Consider the following 17,421-nt stretch of genomic DNA (forward strand, 5'->3'; position numbering starts at 1 on the left):
TACTTGCCTCATGGCTTCTGGTCTGCCACAAACGCTTGTTTCCAAGTCTGGCTATGTCATTTATGGCTTATTCTTACATCTTTTCTGTGCCTTTGGTGAAAAATAAGGAAACTGAATCACAAACCCAATCTGCTGAGATCAATTTGGATTAAGTTTCCAGAGTGTTCACAGTATATTCCAAATCCATGCCATTTGCATATTGATCAGCCTCTCATAAATCTCTTGATCCATAATCTTGATTAAAATATTGAAGGCATGTTATTATCAAGCCTATTTCAGATCAATAATTGCCTAACATTTCACCTCTTTCCAAAATGTGATATCAATAAAAGAATTCACAAGGAAAAAAATAGACATCAATAACTTGGCTACTCCACAGGTCAAAATCTCAGAATCACCTTATCCTCTATGATACATCCTCTTGATGTATAATGTTTCTCCTTTGTAAAAAGTCATGCTAGAAAGACTTCATAGCTCTTGAAGGAAATAGTTATGAGATACTATCATAAACCAGTTTTTATCAGAGCCCTGCTGAAACTATAGGTAAATAATTTATTATTGAATTAAAATAAAAATGATGCCACAGAAAAATGATGAATCCACCCATTCATTCAATTAATGGATACTTACAGAATGCTACATCAGACAGGCATAATGCTAAGCATGGAAAATAGAATGATGACCAAGACAGATCTATTCCCTCACCCCATAGAGCTAAGAGTCCAATAGGGGAAGAGAGATATCAGTGGAGAAATAATAAAAAATTATCCTATATATATTAATGAGGAGTCCTTCTATTACATTATACTGCATCACTATGACACCACATGATGAGAAGTATATATGTTGTTGAATTTCAAAATGCCTGTGGATACACACATTTGAGAGGAATATAGAGAAACTAGAATTGTTGTAAGAGAGCACATCCTGGATTGCTGAGGTGACTTGAAATAATGCTATATGAAGACCAATTAAAAGAATGGAGATCATTAGTCTAAAGAGGGATGAACATTTTAGTCACCAGACCTCTGATGGTTGGAATGTGGCAAAGGGAGTTGATCTGGTTTGTAGGATATTAGGGAACTGAACAGAGAACAATGAGTAGAAGCCAGAAGAGAGCAGATTCAATCTCAAAAGAAGAAATATCTTTGTATCAGGATTGTATCGGGATTGAGTGGGTTTCTCATGAAACAATGAGATTTCTATTAGTGGATTGTTTCATCGCACTTTGTCTCATCTCTTACAAGGATATTTCAAAAGATTTTCAACTAAAAAATGCGCAGTAGGATTAGAGGGTAAAAATCCTCCCAGACCTGAGGTCCTACAAATCACACCTTATATACTTTAAACTATTTGATGTATAGAGAATAAAACCTTGTACTCTTAAACATGTTTACTATCCCTTAATTATAATGTCAAATTTCTGTTATTTCCTTTTAATTGACTATTCAATCTTATGTTGTTATTTTATACCATGGGGATACTTTTTAAATTATAAATTAAGCCCTAATAATTCATTTTTAACATGAAATTATGTGACTATTTTAAACATGTTTTAAAAATAGGAAAAGCTTAGTGACAATATGTCTAATGAGAAGGAGGTGAAGGCTGAATTTCTTATATTATTGTTGGGATTTAAATGCAACTGGTTCACCTTGAAAAAAAAATAGTGAAGTTTGAAGAAAGGTCCTGTGACTTGGCAGAAGAAAATTTGAAGAAAAACATATCTAACTGCGTAAAGCTATTAGAGTCTTTAACACCACCCTGTGAAGATGACAGCCAGGCTTAGGAGATCATTAAGAAGCTGGAGAAGAATGTAATGTTCCTTAGCCAGTGTACATCATGAGCAGCCAGGAGGGCTTAGATATTGGGAGCTATTAATCAGGAAAGCCGGGTTAGTAAAGCAGTTAAAATGATGACTCAGCAGGTAGAAAATCTGAAGAGCGCGCATGCCAAAAAGCCTGCTGAACTAGAAGAACCAAAACAGGTTCTTTTACAAAATGCAATGTCTTTAACTTTCTTGTAGATGAAGATGACTGCCAAGTTTTTTTAAAAATTCAACTTTTCTAGGGCGCCTGGGTGGCTCAGCTGGTTAAGCGACTGCCTTCGGCTCAGGTCATGATCCTGGAGTCCTGGGATCGAGTCCCACATCAGGCTCCCTGCTCAGCAGGGAGTCTGCTTCTCCCTCTGACCCTCCTCCCTCTCATGCTCTCTGTCTCTCATTCTCTCTCTCGCAAATAAATAAAATCTTAAAAAAAAAAAATTTAAAAAGTTCAACTTTTCTAAACACCATGGATTTTCTCTTCAAAGAGTGTCCATTGCCTCTTTACCCAGAAATATTGGAGTGGTGGCTGGGATGATCATGCAGTTGGCATATTTTGGGGTCACAGCAAAGTAAACACCATCCCTCATTACATGGATTTACGAGTATCTATTCCTAGGCAGATGCTGAAGAAGAAGAATGTGAACTAAAAACTAAAGGAGAGTTGGAACCATCTGGAGAAGAAATAGTATAAAGGACAAAAATGCCAAGCCAAGTCTTTCTGAAAAGAGAAATAATCTATCAAAATGGGATGTCTGTTTGATTTATGACATGGTAGCTTCCTGGACAACAAGACTTCTGTCAGAAAGGCTACTAAGGCACTCTGGCTTTCTGTTATATTCACTGTGCTGTTTGTAGCTTCGATGAGCTTCCTCTTAGGCCAATTTCCCGAAATGTCTCTGGATGGCACTCCAACGCAGGACAGGGACTCCTCCTGTATGTCTCTAGAATGTATTTCGTAGACATTTCTCAGACTTCGACACAATGAGCCACCACCAGGGTGACTACAACACACCCTAATACTCGTATCTTGATTTTTAAAATGTCAGCATATGAACCTCGTAAATTAGTAACTTTCAACCGGGAAATTATAGCATGGAACCAGAGGTGCTCAGAATTGCTGCAAGATATTTTACATTTCCCTTTTTTGAGATTACTTCCCCAATTAAAATACAGTGGGGAAAAAGCCTACTTATGATTTTTTTTTCTACCTCTGATCTTTTAATAAGCTTTCTGAGGAAGAGATATAGAAGATATATATGAAATAACCATTCAAATCTTTTTTTTAAAAAAAAAAAGCTCTTTTGAAACCTTTGTCAGATCTATACAAGTTAGCCCTAGCCTCTTCCTTTGAGAAACTACACAAAGTACCCATCACTCAATTTCTGAAACTCCTATTTAGAATTACCTCCAACAGCCTGTAGCACATTCTATTGAATAGCTTCAGTGGTAGTAAATTATAACCCTCTGAGATGCATGTTTTGAAATAGCCAAAAGTCATTCAAAGTAACTTCTGATAAATAAGATTAATAAATCATAATCATCAGGTTAATCATTAGATTAATAAATGCTATTATATGATTATAAAACTATAATTATCAGATTAATAAATTATAACCTATTTTCCCAGCCTTAAATTTCATTTCTTCTTTCTATAGAATTCCCATGTAATTCTCCTCCTATGGCTATATGTTTGCCCTCTCCAAGGACAAGTGTCCTTGTCTTTCTACACAATATAATCCAAATATTTTGTTAAGACTTCATTTCAAGAATTATTTAACCCTGTTCCATAGAAAGGATGTATTTAAATCACCCTGAAGCCTTAAAATGCGATTAGGGATCTCAGTAGATCTTGGGAAAGCTGTTTCTAATCATTATGATGCTTGACCAAGTGAGGGAATTCTCTGCTCAATCATCTTATTCCAACCACACTTTTGTCCTCATCCCACCATTTTTATGACAACAGATTTCTGTAAGGAAAAAGCACAGAATTTCAAATCCTAAATATATGGATTTAAATCCCAGATCCATATTTAACTAGCCAACCTTAGGCAAGTGACAATATCTTTGAGGCTTTTCTCAACAGGAATATATTAATAGTTAATCTGAAGGACTATTATAAGAATCAAGTGAGATCATGTATGTAAAGCACCAGCATAGTCCCTGGCACATGGAAGTTTAATAAAAAGCAGCAATTATTGCCAATTTCTCATCGCTACTCAACTCTACACATTAAACATCATTTTTCTAATAATTTATTAAATTATAATTGCCCTTGAGGGCACCACAGTTATCCATAGACACTTCAAGTTCTTGTCATCATTCGTAACAACATGGGCTCCCATCTAAATGAACTTGGTCCCTTGAAAATAATCAGATAGTTGTTGGGAAATATGAGAATATTGTGCTCACAGAGGACAGATAGAGAAACTTTAGCAAATGAGTAATTTATTTTAACTTATAAGAAGCATAAGAAAAAATATTGAGGACTGAATTAATAGAAAACAAGTTCACAATCTAACTTTAATCTTATTCCTTCTGAATATGATCTTTAAGTTCCAAAAATATCCCTTTTAAAAGGAAAGGGTGCAGGTGCCTCGTTAGCGCAGTAGGTAGCGCATCAGTCTCATAAAAGGAAAGGGGGCAGTTAATGCTCTGCACCCTAATTTGGAACCTCCATTCCTTTAATCCTATGGGGATAAATTTTTCAAAAGAAAGCTTACTGCTTACATTTCTGACTCTCCTCAAATAAATATTAAGAATGAGTACCAGAGTTCAGAAACTTCTAATATGGCCTTGCTTTTAAAAACTTCAACTTAGGGGCACCTGGGTGGCTCAGTTGGTTGAGCGACTGCCTTTGGCTCAGGTCATGATCCTGGAGTCCCTGCATCGAGTCCTGCATCAGGCTCCCTGCTTGGCGAGGAGCCTGCTTCTTCCCTCTAACCCTCCCCCCTCTCATGTACTCTCTCTCTCTCATTCTCGCTCTCTCAAATAACTAAATAAATCTTTAAAAAAAAAAAAACTTCAACTTAGTCCAAACAAGTTGTTTTTGTTTTGTTTTTTGGTTTTGTTTTCATTTTCTTTTCCTTTTTTTTTTTTTTTTTTTCTTGTCTACCTCTGCCAGCAATATGATTGGAGAACAAACCAGAATGTATATGGTTGGTCATAATTCTTGCCATAGCTTTCTTGCTGGACACCCACAATCCTATTTCTTATAGAGTTGCTCCTATCAGGGCTTCTAGTTAACACCCAACCTAGAATATAGTGTTTAATAAATACCTACTGAATCTATAAATGAGTAAATGGCTGTTATGGTAACATAAGGAGCAGGTATTTAACACAAGTTGTAAAAGGGAAAGAAGAGCTTTGGGAAGAGATTAAATAAGAGTGGAGTCTTGGGCGCCTGGGTAGCTCAATCAGTTAGGCATCTGCCTTCAGCTCATGATCTCGGCATCCTGGGATCAAGTCCTGCATGGAGTTCCCCACTCAGCGGGGAGCCTGCTTTTCCCTCTCCCCTTGCTCCCCCCCCCCCCTCATTCTCTCTCTCCCCCCCCCCCCTTTCTCTCTCTCTCTGTCAAATAAAATCTTTGAAAAAGAAAAAAAATTTGAGTCTTTAGTGATGAATGGAACTTTGTTGGGGAAATGTGGGCTGTTGTGGGAAAGTAGCCAAGCAGAGAGAACCATAAGAGTTAAGAAACAAAGAGAAGAAATAGCATCTTTACTGTAAGAACCTGCAAGCAATGTTTCAAAGCATTAGTTGGAGATAAACCTGAAGAAGTAGCAGGATCCAAGTTATAAATGATTTTGATGTCACATTAAGAGGTTTAAACTTGACCCTGTAGAGAATGGACAGTCACTTAATATAATAGGAACATTTTAAGGAATGGAATAATTTGATCAAATGAATCAAATATATGCTTAGTTTTTTATGGATCACTCGGTTAGATATGTGTAGGATGGCTTTGAGGAGAATAGGAAATGAGATACAGGAAAATGTTCAATACATATTTGTTGAAATAATGATGTTGAAATGAGGACAATAGTGATATTAATAATTACCAGCATAATATAAAGAACTTAAACAACATCAAAAAAATAAAATAATCCAATTTAAAAATGGGCAGAACATGTGAACAGACATTTCTTCAAAGAAGACATACGGATGGCCAGCAGATACATGAAAAGATACTCAACATCATTCATCATCAGGGAAATTCAAATCAAAACTGCAGTAAGATATCACCTCACACCTATCAGAATGGCTAACATCAACAACACAAGGAAGAAGTTTTGGTGAGGATGTGGAGAAAAAGGAACCCTCATGCATTGTTGGTTGGAATGCAAACTGCTACAGCCACTGTGGAAAACAGTATGAAGATTCTTCAAAAAATTAAATATAGAATTATCATATGATTCACTAGTTCCACTACTAGGTGTTTATCCAAAGAATACAAAAACACTAATTCAAAAAGGTATATGCACCCCTATGTTTATTGTAGCATTATTTACAATAGCCAAAGTATGGAAGCAACTCAAGTGGCCATTGATAGATGAATGGATAAAGAAGAGGTGGTATATATATACAATGGAATATTACTCAGCAATTAAAAAGATGAAATCTTACCATTTGCAACAACATGGATGGATCTAGAGAGTATAATGCTAAGTGAAAGAAGTCAGTCAGAGAAAGACAAATACCATATGATTTCACTCATATGTGGAATTTAAGAAACAAAACAAAGGAACAAAAAAAAAGACAAAACAATAGACTCTTAAATATAGAGAACTGATGGTTATAAGAGGGGAGATGGGGGGGTGAAAAAGGTGAAGGGGATTGAGAATACACATATTATGATGAGCACTCAGTAATGTATAGAATTGTTGAATCACTATATTGTATACCTGAAACTAATATAACATTGTATGTTAACTATACTGAAATTAAAAAAAAAAGATGTTCACCCAAAAATTTTTTTAAAATTTAAAAAAGAAATCCCTAAGCAAATTACAATATTAAACAATATTAAAGATTACAATTTAGTGAAAGTATATTATGAGGTATCAAGTTTAAAACACAAATTATGCAGAATTAAAAAATACAAAAGCCATGAGGAATGGTTTCATAACATATCTTTCACCTGCATCAAAAGACTGATTTTTCTAACAACAAACTTAGAAACTGCATATATTTTCATTCTATAATGTGATAATTATTTTTTTTTCTGAAGTATGTGTATTTCAGGTTATGGATTCTCGCTCGCTCTTTCAGAAGCTAAAAAAAGTAGTTGAAGAAAAAATTAATTTAAAAAATTACCAGCATAATTATGATAATGATGATTATATACCTAACATCAATCAAAACCTTTATATGCATCAAGTCTTATGCTGAACACATTATTTTATTGCCCTTTTAATTACCACATCAGACCTATGAGGAAGGTACTTGTATCATTTCATTTTACAGATAAGGAAACTGAGGTTCAAAGATGTTTTTTAAAAATGTGCCTTGTCACCCCATGGCATTTTTTCCCAAAATACATAGCCTCAGTCTAAGTGCAGAGTGTATCAGATAAACCCAGATTGAGGCTAATTCTACAAACTACCTGACTAGTACTTTTCAAAAGTGTCATGCTCATGAAAGATAAGGAAAGATGGAAGAAATACCTATTTTGCTTTAATAATTGCATTATGGTTATATAAGATGTTAACATTAGGAAAAGCTGGGTGCAGGCTAACGAGGAATTCTCTATTATCTTTGCAAATTTTTTGTAAGCATAAAAACAGTTCAAAATAAAAAAGCTTTTAAAACTTCTATGTGTTGGGGCACCTGTGTGGCTCAGTCGGTTGACCGTCTGCCTTGGGCTCAGATCATGATCCCAGGGTCCTGGGATCGAGCCCCACATCAGCTCCCTGCTCAGCTCATTATCTCCCTCTGCTCCTCTGCCTTGCTTGTGCTCTCACTCTGTCTAAATAAAATCCATAAAAAAAAAAATTCTATGTGTCTATAGAACATGGCAGGTAAAATATAAGATGAGCCTGAAGTATTTTGTAGTGCTAGAAAATAAGGTAGTAAAACACACACACACACACACAAAAAAAAAAATACAGGAGATAATCTGAAAGAACTCCCAACAGCCTGAAACAATTTGAGCAACACAATAAATAACAATAATGATGGATTAAAGCCATAGATTAAAATAAATATCTATGAGTCCATACTAATATAAAGAAATGGTTGAATAAATAGCTAAGTGGGGTTAAAGAGACAAATCTTCTTTATAGAAGAATTCCAAATAATAAATGTAGATGAAATGGGGGAAATAGAAAATCAGCATTGGAATACCATGTGATAATTGCTACAGGCAAATGCTAAAATCACTGGGTAAAATTGTAAGGAGAAACAGGATATTTTCATATCTGCAAAGTATCTCTATAAAAATATTTTTTAATTACTGTGGTGATTTTAAAATATATCCAACTAACTCTTTTATACTTTCCCTCCAAAAGGTGGAATATAATTCTCTTTCCCTTGTGGGTGGGCTGAACACCGTGACTTACTTTTAACATATGGCAGAGGAAGGGAATAATTTTATAGTAGACAGACCTGGCAGAAACTGCCTTAACCAAGTGATCAAGGTTAACATCACCAGTTATAAGCCATGTTGATACGATGCAATAAGCAGACATTTCATTTCTGTAGTATTTGTCCAAAAATTTAAAACCCAGTCTAATCATGAGAAAGTATCAGAAAAACCCAGATCAAGAGGCATCTTACAAAGCAAAGTACCTAAGCAGTATGCTTCAAAAATGTCAACGTCATGAAAAAGAAGGACAAATTCAGGAACAATTAAAGACTGGAAGAGATTAAGAAGACATGACAACTAAATGCAATGTGGCATTCTGGATTGGATCTTGAAACAGAAAATAATAATATTAGTGGGAAAACTGGCAAAATCTGAGTAAAATCTATATTCAGTGAATAGTATTGTATCAAGGTTAAATTCTTAGTTTCAGTAAATGTACCATGGTAATGTGAAATGCTAACATGTAGAAGCTCAGTGAAAGGTAGATGGAAACACTCTGCACTACTTTCACAACTCTTTTGTACATCTATAGTTTAAAAAATAAAAAATAATTTTAAGTACCTAAAGTTGAAAGACATTAATAAATTGTTCACAGAAAATAAAAGAAAAAGGTCAATGGTCCCTAAAGGGTTAACACCACTCAAAATATCAGAAACTCAGAATTACACAGAGATATCATTAGTTAACTATCAGACTGGCAGAAATCCAAGAGTTTGAAAACATACTTTGTTAGTGAGGTTATAGAGAAACAGGACTTCTTATACATCAATGGTAAATATAACTCCATGAAGACTAGCAACATATGCATAAGGTCCCATTTATAATAAGAAAATTTTATTTAATTCTAATTAATAAAGGATAGTAACAAGGGATATATTGAATAAACAGTGTTGCAACAATAGGTCTATGCTATAGAATCATGAAAAAGAGGAAGGAAAATTTGTATGCACTAAGATCGAGTGATTACAGGAAATATTGAGTGAATAAAAAGCAAGACACATCAATTTATTCTTACACAAAATTTAGTATACTCTGAGTTTTATTTGTTTGTTTATGTTTTTAGAGGGGTGGCCAGAGGAAGAGGGAGAGAGAAAATCTTAAGCAGGCTCCATAGGAACTCAAGACACATGGGGCTTGATCTCACGACCCTGAGATCATGACTTGAGCTGAAATCAGGAGTCGGATGTTTAACTGACTGAGCCACCCAGGAACCCCTAGTATACTCTGAGTTTTATGTAACACTAAATTTTGTGTAAGAATAAAGGTGAAATAAGAATTTATCTATCTATATGCACATTTGCCTAGTTTTTCTAAAAAACAGGGGAAAGATAAACCAGAAAGTAATGAAATTTGTTACCTACATATGAGTATGGAAATGGGGTGGAGCAAATAGGGATGGAGTCAATATTTCTTTAAGCATACTTTAACTTAGTTTTACTTTAAAATCAAGAAAATATTTTTACATATTATAAAAATATAAAAAGCAAAAAATAGCAAACCCTAAAATCAATCATAAAGAAAAATAAGTAAATCTATATATCAAATTGATAACATAACTACACAGAAAAAAAGTATGACACCAAATGACTTTTGGATACAGTTCTCTACATGTCCATCCTTAACAGGATATTATCTGCACACCAAAAAAGAAATTGCAGAGAAATTTTAAAAATCCATAGTTATATTTTATTTTCAGTGGTAATATGTTGATATTATAATTTGAAACTATGGATGTGGAGGAATAAAGCATTTTTACTAGGAAACAAGGTTTACCAAATAAAAGGTAAAACATTAAAAGATAAAAGAAGTTATAAAAATAACTCCGGATATTAAAGTTGAATTAGAAGTATCAACACGAACTCATGGTTTTTAACAGTGTATTTCCTATCTCTGTCTACTGAGGTGTCATAGAAGCGGTGGCAACCTAGTAGGAACAAACACACATGCACTCAGATCTTGATTTCAAGATGCTAATCTTTTCTAAAAGGAACTAGGTCTTTAAGGAAATGGCTGAGTCCACATCTAGAGCTCACAAAATATAAAGTGAACCTGGGATATTTTGTTGAGAAAAAAAGGGGGGCCTCAAAAGACGTAGATGCTCTGCTCACAGTGGGAGGGATTAGGTTGTTTCAGTCAAACCACATGGCAAGCTTAACTGGAAAAATGGGACAAAATATAATAATCAATTTGAAAACATTGGAGAATTATTAATATAGTAGGAAATTGCAGAACCGAGGTCAGGAAGATGAAATAAGCAAAAGAGGTGAGACTTCAATGTGGCAATGTTTTCCTCCTCGGTGTGACTGCTGATTCCTAAAGCTAAGGCTGAAAGTCTGAGAAGCTGAGCAGAGCTTTCAGCAAAACCACTGAGCTAAAGAGTGGAAACAGGGATGACCTAGTATACATTCCAGGATTTCCTAGAAATACCAAAGGAATGCACTCTAGGAATACAAGCATACTGAAAATAGTCCCTATAAGGACTAAAACACAACTTCTAATGATTTCATTTCTTGAATGGAATAAGGTAGGATGCCCTTGCCAAGCTGTCTACCATAACAAAACAAATCCACTCAGGAGAAAGAACATTATACAGAGTCTCAAGTAACCTCCAAAATTTGTCTTGTAAAATGTCTCTCCCTCAATAAAAATATATTCAGATATATAAGAGTAAAATGTTTGGCAAAGAGAGAAAGATGGGGAGTGGGGGACCAGCAAAATTGAAATGGATCCATGGGCGGTCCAGACAAGGTGGGAAAAACTCTGTGGTTAATATGTTCAGGAAATTAAAGAAGAAATGAAAAGTATTCATAAAAAATAGAAATAATAAAGGACATTCATATGGAAATTCAAGACTGAAAAAATAATGGAAATTAAGTACTCAATGGAGTGATTTAAAAATAGATTAAAAACAGATGGAGAGAATTTGTGAACTGGCAGATAAGTCAAATAAATTAGCCATACTAAAACAGGGAGAAAAAAATGAAAATTATAGAAAAGAGCTTAAGAGAACATACCATGATGAAAAATGTTTGGCATAATTGTAATGGGAATTCCAGAAAAAGAGAAAAGAGAAAATGAGGCAGAAAGTATTGAAAGGAATACTGGCCAAGAATTTCCCAAAACCAGTGAAAAATAAGAAATCCATTGAAAGATCTTACAAACTCCAGGCAGGACTAAAAACAAAATATTAAACAAGAAACAAACCACAGATGAAAACCAAAGACAAAGACAAAGGTTGGAAAACACACAGAGGATTATAACATACTATCCTAGAGGAGCAACAAACAGTAACATTAGCAGCTTATTGCTCACCAAAAACAATGGAATCTAGAACATAAAAGTGCTGAAAGAAAAATAACTGCTAAGCTAGAATTCTATTCCCAGATATAAGGAATGAAGGCAATATAAAGACATTTTCAGAGAAACAAAATGGAGAGATTCTATTACCAATGAAAGCACTCTAAAGAAAATCCCATGGGCATTTTTCAGGCAGAAGGAAACGAATTCAGATATAAGTTCAGAAATACAGATTAAAGGAATGAAGCATGAAGATCAACAGAAACCATAAATATATGGGTAAACTAACATAATTTACTGAATTAAAATCATATAAAATGAATGATTGAATGAGAAGATCACCATTGACAACCCCACTGTAATAAGTATTTCAGCCAAGGGTCATCAATGGTTGTAAAATCACCAATAAAAGTTATTGAGGAACAAGATAGTCGCATGGTACCAAAGTATTACCCCATAGAATACTAACTATTAAAAAAAGGAAAATAAGACTTCATTATGGAGTCACTCAAATGATCAAATTTAGCATCCTTAATAATAGAGCCATCTCACATCATCTCACAACATATCCATGCCTCTTTATGTTATATGATATGAACATCAAACCTATGAAATACTTTGCCGAAGTGTTTAATTTGAATCTAATCAAGACTAAATTTAACTTCCAATTTATTGAGGATACACCAGACAGAGGTACTAGATAATTGACACGATGAAGAAATAATTAGACAATTCCAGAACTTGGGGCATTCTAAGAAACAACTGACTGAACTCAAAAACTCCATAAAATAGAGGGAGAAGTGAGTTGACTATTCTAGCTTAAAAGACCTTGAAGAGACAGATCCAAGAAAATGCAATGTGAGCTTTATGTGAATCCTAGTTTTTTTTTTTTTTTAATAGCTTAAGAGGATATTTTTGGTACAATTTGAGTAAATGTGTATAAGGACTATACATTAAATATTACCAAGTTAGTGTTATTTTTCTGAGGTTAGATAATTGCATTATAGTTGAGGAGATTGTCATTATTTGGGGGAGATTCCTGATGAAATATTTAGGGGTAAAGTCACTTGATGACTGCCACTTAATATAAAATGGTTATGCAAAAGAAATAGAGAAATAATCAAATTTGCAAAATGTTAACAATCATGAACTGAGATGTTGGATATTTGGATTTTTTTGTAGTATTTTTTTCAACTTATCTGTATATTTGAAATTAAAAAGTTAGGGGAAAACATACTAAAGCTGACTCTAATCTATACAGGTGTTTGGAAGAACAAAAATGAAGGCCCTAATCATGTCTAAAAATGTGATAGTTATAAATCAAGCTAGCAAAATGTTGAATAAAATATACTCTACCCTCCAACCTTAACAAATGGATCTTTATATATTTCCAGGGCCAGGTTTATATTTTTAAATTCTTTCACTCTTTGGAGTTGTGCACCTAAAATCAAGTAGCTCTTCCTCTGACCTTCAGCTCCCTGGCTCACCCCTTTCTCTTCTCATCCCAGGATTCCAGTGCAAGGGAAGGGGTTCAGGGGACCTCCCACAAGTATGCACTAAGATTCTAGCCCAGTCCAAGTAGCCACCATATTTCTCACAAACAGCCACTCCTGGCCACCACTTCAGGCCCACTCAGTGGTGCTGGGAAGAGGCCCACAAGAGTCCTAGAAGACATTTAGAAAAAGAATTTAGTGGTCCTAGGAAACTGGAGCATGGTCTAAAAGGGGAGACAGAGGTCAGAGCATTTACCTTTGGCCTTGTGAAATTCACATTTTATGCTGGGTCTACCCAATTTCCAACAGTTAGCAAGGAGCAGAGCAACAGTCTAGGAGTGAGATCCCCAACTTTGTGGGAGGCCAAACAACCTCACACATCCATTTGTGCTGCTTCCATGGAGTTCAAACACTCTCAGCACTGTCATGGGCCTCTCCTAATTTCCAAGTGTTACTGAAAATTTTGTTTCTCTTTTTACTGAGATGGGTCAAAGCATCTCCACATGGAAATGACTGAGGGAAGTAGTTTTCACCTTCTGAACATAAACCCACTTCTGCAATTCTTAAATCTCCAAGGGTTACCATCTTTTGTGGTGAAGCACAGAGTAGCACCCACTAACTAGGTTAACTGATCTTCTTCTTGTCCACTTCCCATGATCTTAAACCTGGGTACCACTTTCACAACCAACTGTTCCTCCATCTTCCACTAACAAGAAAACTAAAGGCTCTCATGCATAACAAAGGAAGCAAACGGGCCAGTATCTTTACTAATAAATAAAATCCATAACTGATTGGTCTTTGGGGGATGAGGAAGACAGAATATGATTTAGAATCTAAAAAAAATAAATAAATAAAAATAAACATTTGATAATTTTTTCATTTATTTCCAGTGTAACAAAATATTTTCAGAGTCTTTCTGTTTAAAATGACATGCACAGTGTTAAAAAAAAAAAAAAAAAACCACAGGCCCAAAATGGCAGCACTTAGGCCAAGTCACCAAACCAAGACTTAACACCTAACCTAATCGCACTTTTAACCTGTGTCAGAAATGTGGCCTTAACTTGTGAGTGAGGAATTTTCCAATCAGCACCAATGAGGTAATCTGTCGCGTAGGCTCTCCAACATCCAAAGGAAGATGAAGTATCCACCTAATAAGACCCTCTGCCTTTCCCCCAAGAGAAGGAGACCTCACCTGAAACAATCCTTTCTTTTGCTAATAACTTCTTGCCCCACTATCTTTCTCATAAAACCTTCCATTATGTACAACTCCTTGGAGCAACCCCCTACTTGCTAAATGGAATGCTGCCCAATTCATGAATTGCTTCATAAAGCCCATTAGATCTTCAAATTTACTCAGTTGAATTTTGTTTTTTTACTCACAGGGATAAATCCACAACAAAAATACCTTTTCATCTTATTACATATGGATGGAGACACCAAAGATGCCAATAATTTCAAAACAGTGAAACTGGTTCATGTTTTCCTGCCGGGGTAACTTATTCTCAAGACCAACCACTTTGCCTATACGATCTTTTTTTCCAGGCCTTACAGCCAGAAACTGCTAGAAAAGTGGGCCTTTAGAACAGTTGGTCTGTTTCATAACTTGAGTTGAAAACCAAAGAAAATTTTTTCCAGCAGTCACTAAACCCAGCAGCAGATGACATTTTCATGCTGCTTCTATCACTCTATGTAATTCAGAGATATCAATAAGCTATTATGTAATTCAGAGATATCAATAAGCTATTATCTCTGCATACTGCATGCTACGTTGGTGTGTGAATGTGTGATGGGCTTTACTTAGACAGGGGGAAAAACCAGATTTCAGTATGTCTTGGGCTGAAGTAAGCCTTCCAAGATCTAAAAAATGTGTGCGTCTATGAGTCCTTTATGCTAACACAGGTTGTGAATCAGGAGAAGGTGCCAGAGGAGGAGCCCTGTCCCTGCTCTCTCCGTTACCACTAGCGCAGGTCTTCAGGGCATAACTTCTCTCCTGGGTTTCTGTGTTTGTTTTACTCACTGCTTTCCTACTCTGCTTAATACAGTTTTATGAATAGGCCAGAAAATTCTCAACACAGAAGCTTCCTGACTACCAGAAACAATGAAATTTAGCTTTGAATGTCACACAGATACAGTTAGGTAAGTAATTTTTTTAAATGATTAATTAATAGAGTGATTTTTAAAAGAAGGAGTGTTACTGTCTTATAAGGTATTCCTGTTGGGATACCGGACTAACTTTTCCTACTTCCCAAAAGGAAAATGTGACTTAACTGTAGTACCAAAACAAAAAATGGTGTGTGAGCATTTGGTAAAGTGTTTTTCCCCCTTTATTTATGTAGAAAAGTAAAAAGTGTAAGAAAACTTTAAAGGCAATCAAATTTGTTAATTATTTATACCCCAAGCTTTTTTTTTTTTTTTAAGATTTTATTTATTTGACAGAGAGAGAGAAAGAGCGAGAGCAGGAACACAAGCAGGGGGAGCGGGAGAGGGAGAAGCAGGCTTCCCACCGAGCAGGGAGCCCGATGCGGGGCTTGATCCCAGGACCCTGGGATCATGACCTGAGCCGAAGGCAGAAGCTTAACGACTGAGCCACCCAGGCGCCCTACCCCAAGCTTACAAGTTAGCCATTTAACCTTTTACTTACTGTTTATCTGGTGAGATTACATTTGATTAAAGAAAAAAGTTGACTTTTTTAGTTCAAGGTCTTATTTGGAAGATATTCCATTAATATTAGGAACAATCGGGTGCTAGAACCAAAAATGAACCCATGTTATTAGGGAAGTGCTACCTATTATAGAGAAAAATGTCACAACATGGCAAATTTCAGAATAGGCTTACTTGAGCTCTCTTGCTTTAAAATTATTGTCCTCTGATTTATCTTGAAAAATATTTGAAACAGTATTGAGAAGTTAATGAAACAAATGAAAATAGAGATAAGTAAGCCCAAACCAAAATTATGTCTGTCTTTCAAGTCCCATGACAATATGAACTTAATGTGAGAGCATGGCTCACAACACATGAAAACACTTTGACTCAAGTAGTCCCAGGCAACAGAGAACACCTCTGTTATCAACCTCACCGTAAAAGCCTGCAGGTGAACAAATAGAATGGCCATGGTGGAAGAGCAAACACTAGAAGAAAATGTGTATGGATGAAATGCACATGCATACTGAAAATGAAAATGTAGATTTAGGAGTTGCCTCCAGGCTCCTGATAATTCATAGCCAATACACTGCTGGCAATAACTGTGTAAGTTTTCTTGTGAAATGAGGTGATGAAATGGGTCACACTTCTAGACCTCACTATTTATCATGGCATAATTTGGGCCCTCCAACGCTTAGCGCATATAAAAGGGGAAAAGGTTAGAAGCCACCCCTCCTTTATAACCCATATACAAAGCAATTTCCTGACATATGGATTAGGTCATAATATGATGCATATTAAAACTAGGAAGGTATCTTACTGGGGTTTTACAAATATTTTCCTTTTCTGCAACTAGTAGCTGTTTTTTTAATAACTTTGTATAAAATTTGATAGTATTTTTCCATAATAATTTAAAAGTGCTTAATGAAAAAAAGAGTCTTAGATGAGATTTTTCCATCTGTTTCTTAATTCTAAAAAGTCTATTAAAGAAATTGTTCATAAATTTAAATCCCCAAATGGGCAACCAGTGTAAGTCCATTCTAGTTTTATTACTTTAAGTTTTGTTAGTGTTCACCCATAATGGATCGTGAGATATAACTGCTTGTAGAGACAAATTCATACATCATCAAATGCCTTTAAAGTATTGTGCAAAATGCAAAAACAGCATTTTGCTTCAGTTTTATCTTATGAGTTCTTTCCTAAAAAGGCAAAGGAATTGCCCAATGCTAACACTTAAAAGTAATACTAGATTCACGTTTTTTTTTTTTTAATGACAGGGTGGTTATTAAACTGGACATTTAATCCAGAAAATCCAAATCCAGACAGATTGAATTTTATTTAGATTGAATTTTCCCTAAACTGCCGGGCGCCTGGGTGGCTTAGTCATTAAGCATCTGCCTTCGGCTCAGGTCATGATCCCAGGGTCCTGGGATTGAGTTCCGGATTGGGGCTCCCTGCTCGGCAGGAAGCCTGTTTCTCCCTCTGCCACTCCCCCTGCTTGTGTCCCTGTTCTATCTCTCTCTCTTTCAAATAAATAAATAAAATCTTTAAAAAAATAAAATAAAAAAATAAATTTTCCCTAAAC

The 17,421-nt window shown here is 35.3% G+C and overlaps 1 pseudogene; it reads left to right on the forward strand.

Annotated features, from left to right (window-relative positions):
* Positions 1-2,826, forward strand: part of LOC118000714 — a 70,947-nt pseudogene extending 68,121 nt beyond the window's left edge.
* Positions 2,827-17,421: the final 14,595 nt, after the last annotated feature.

Source organism: Mirounga leonina, unplaced genomic scaffold (assembly GCF_011800145.1).
Source record: "Mirounga leonina isolate KUSES-001 unplaced genomic scaffold, KU_Mleo_1.0 Mir_115, whole genome shotgun sequence".
In the NCBI taxonomy this organism is placed as follows: Eukaryota; Metazoa; Chordata; class Mammalia; order Carnivora; family Phocidae; genus Mirounga; species Mirounga leonina.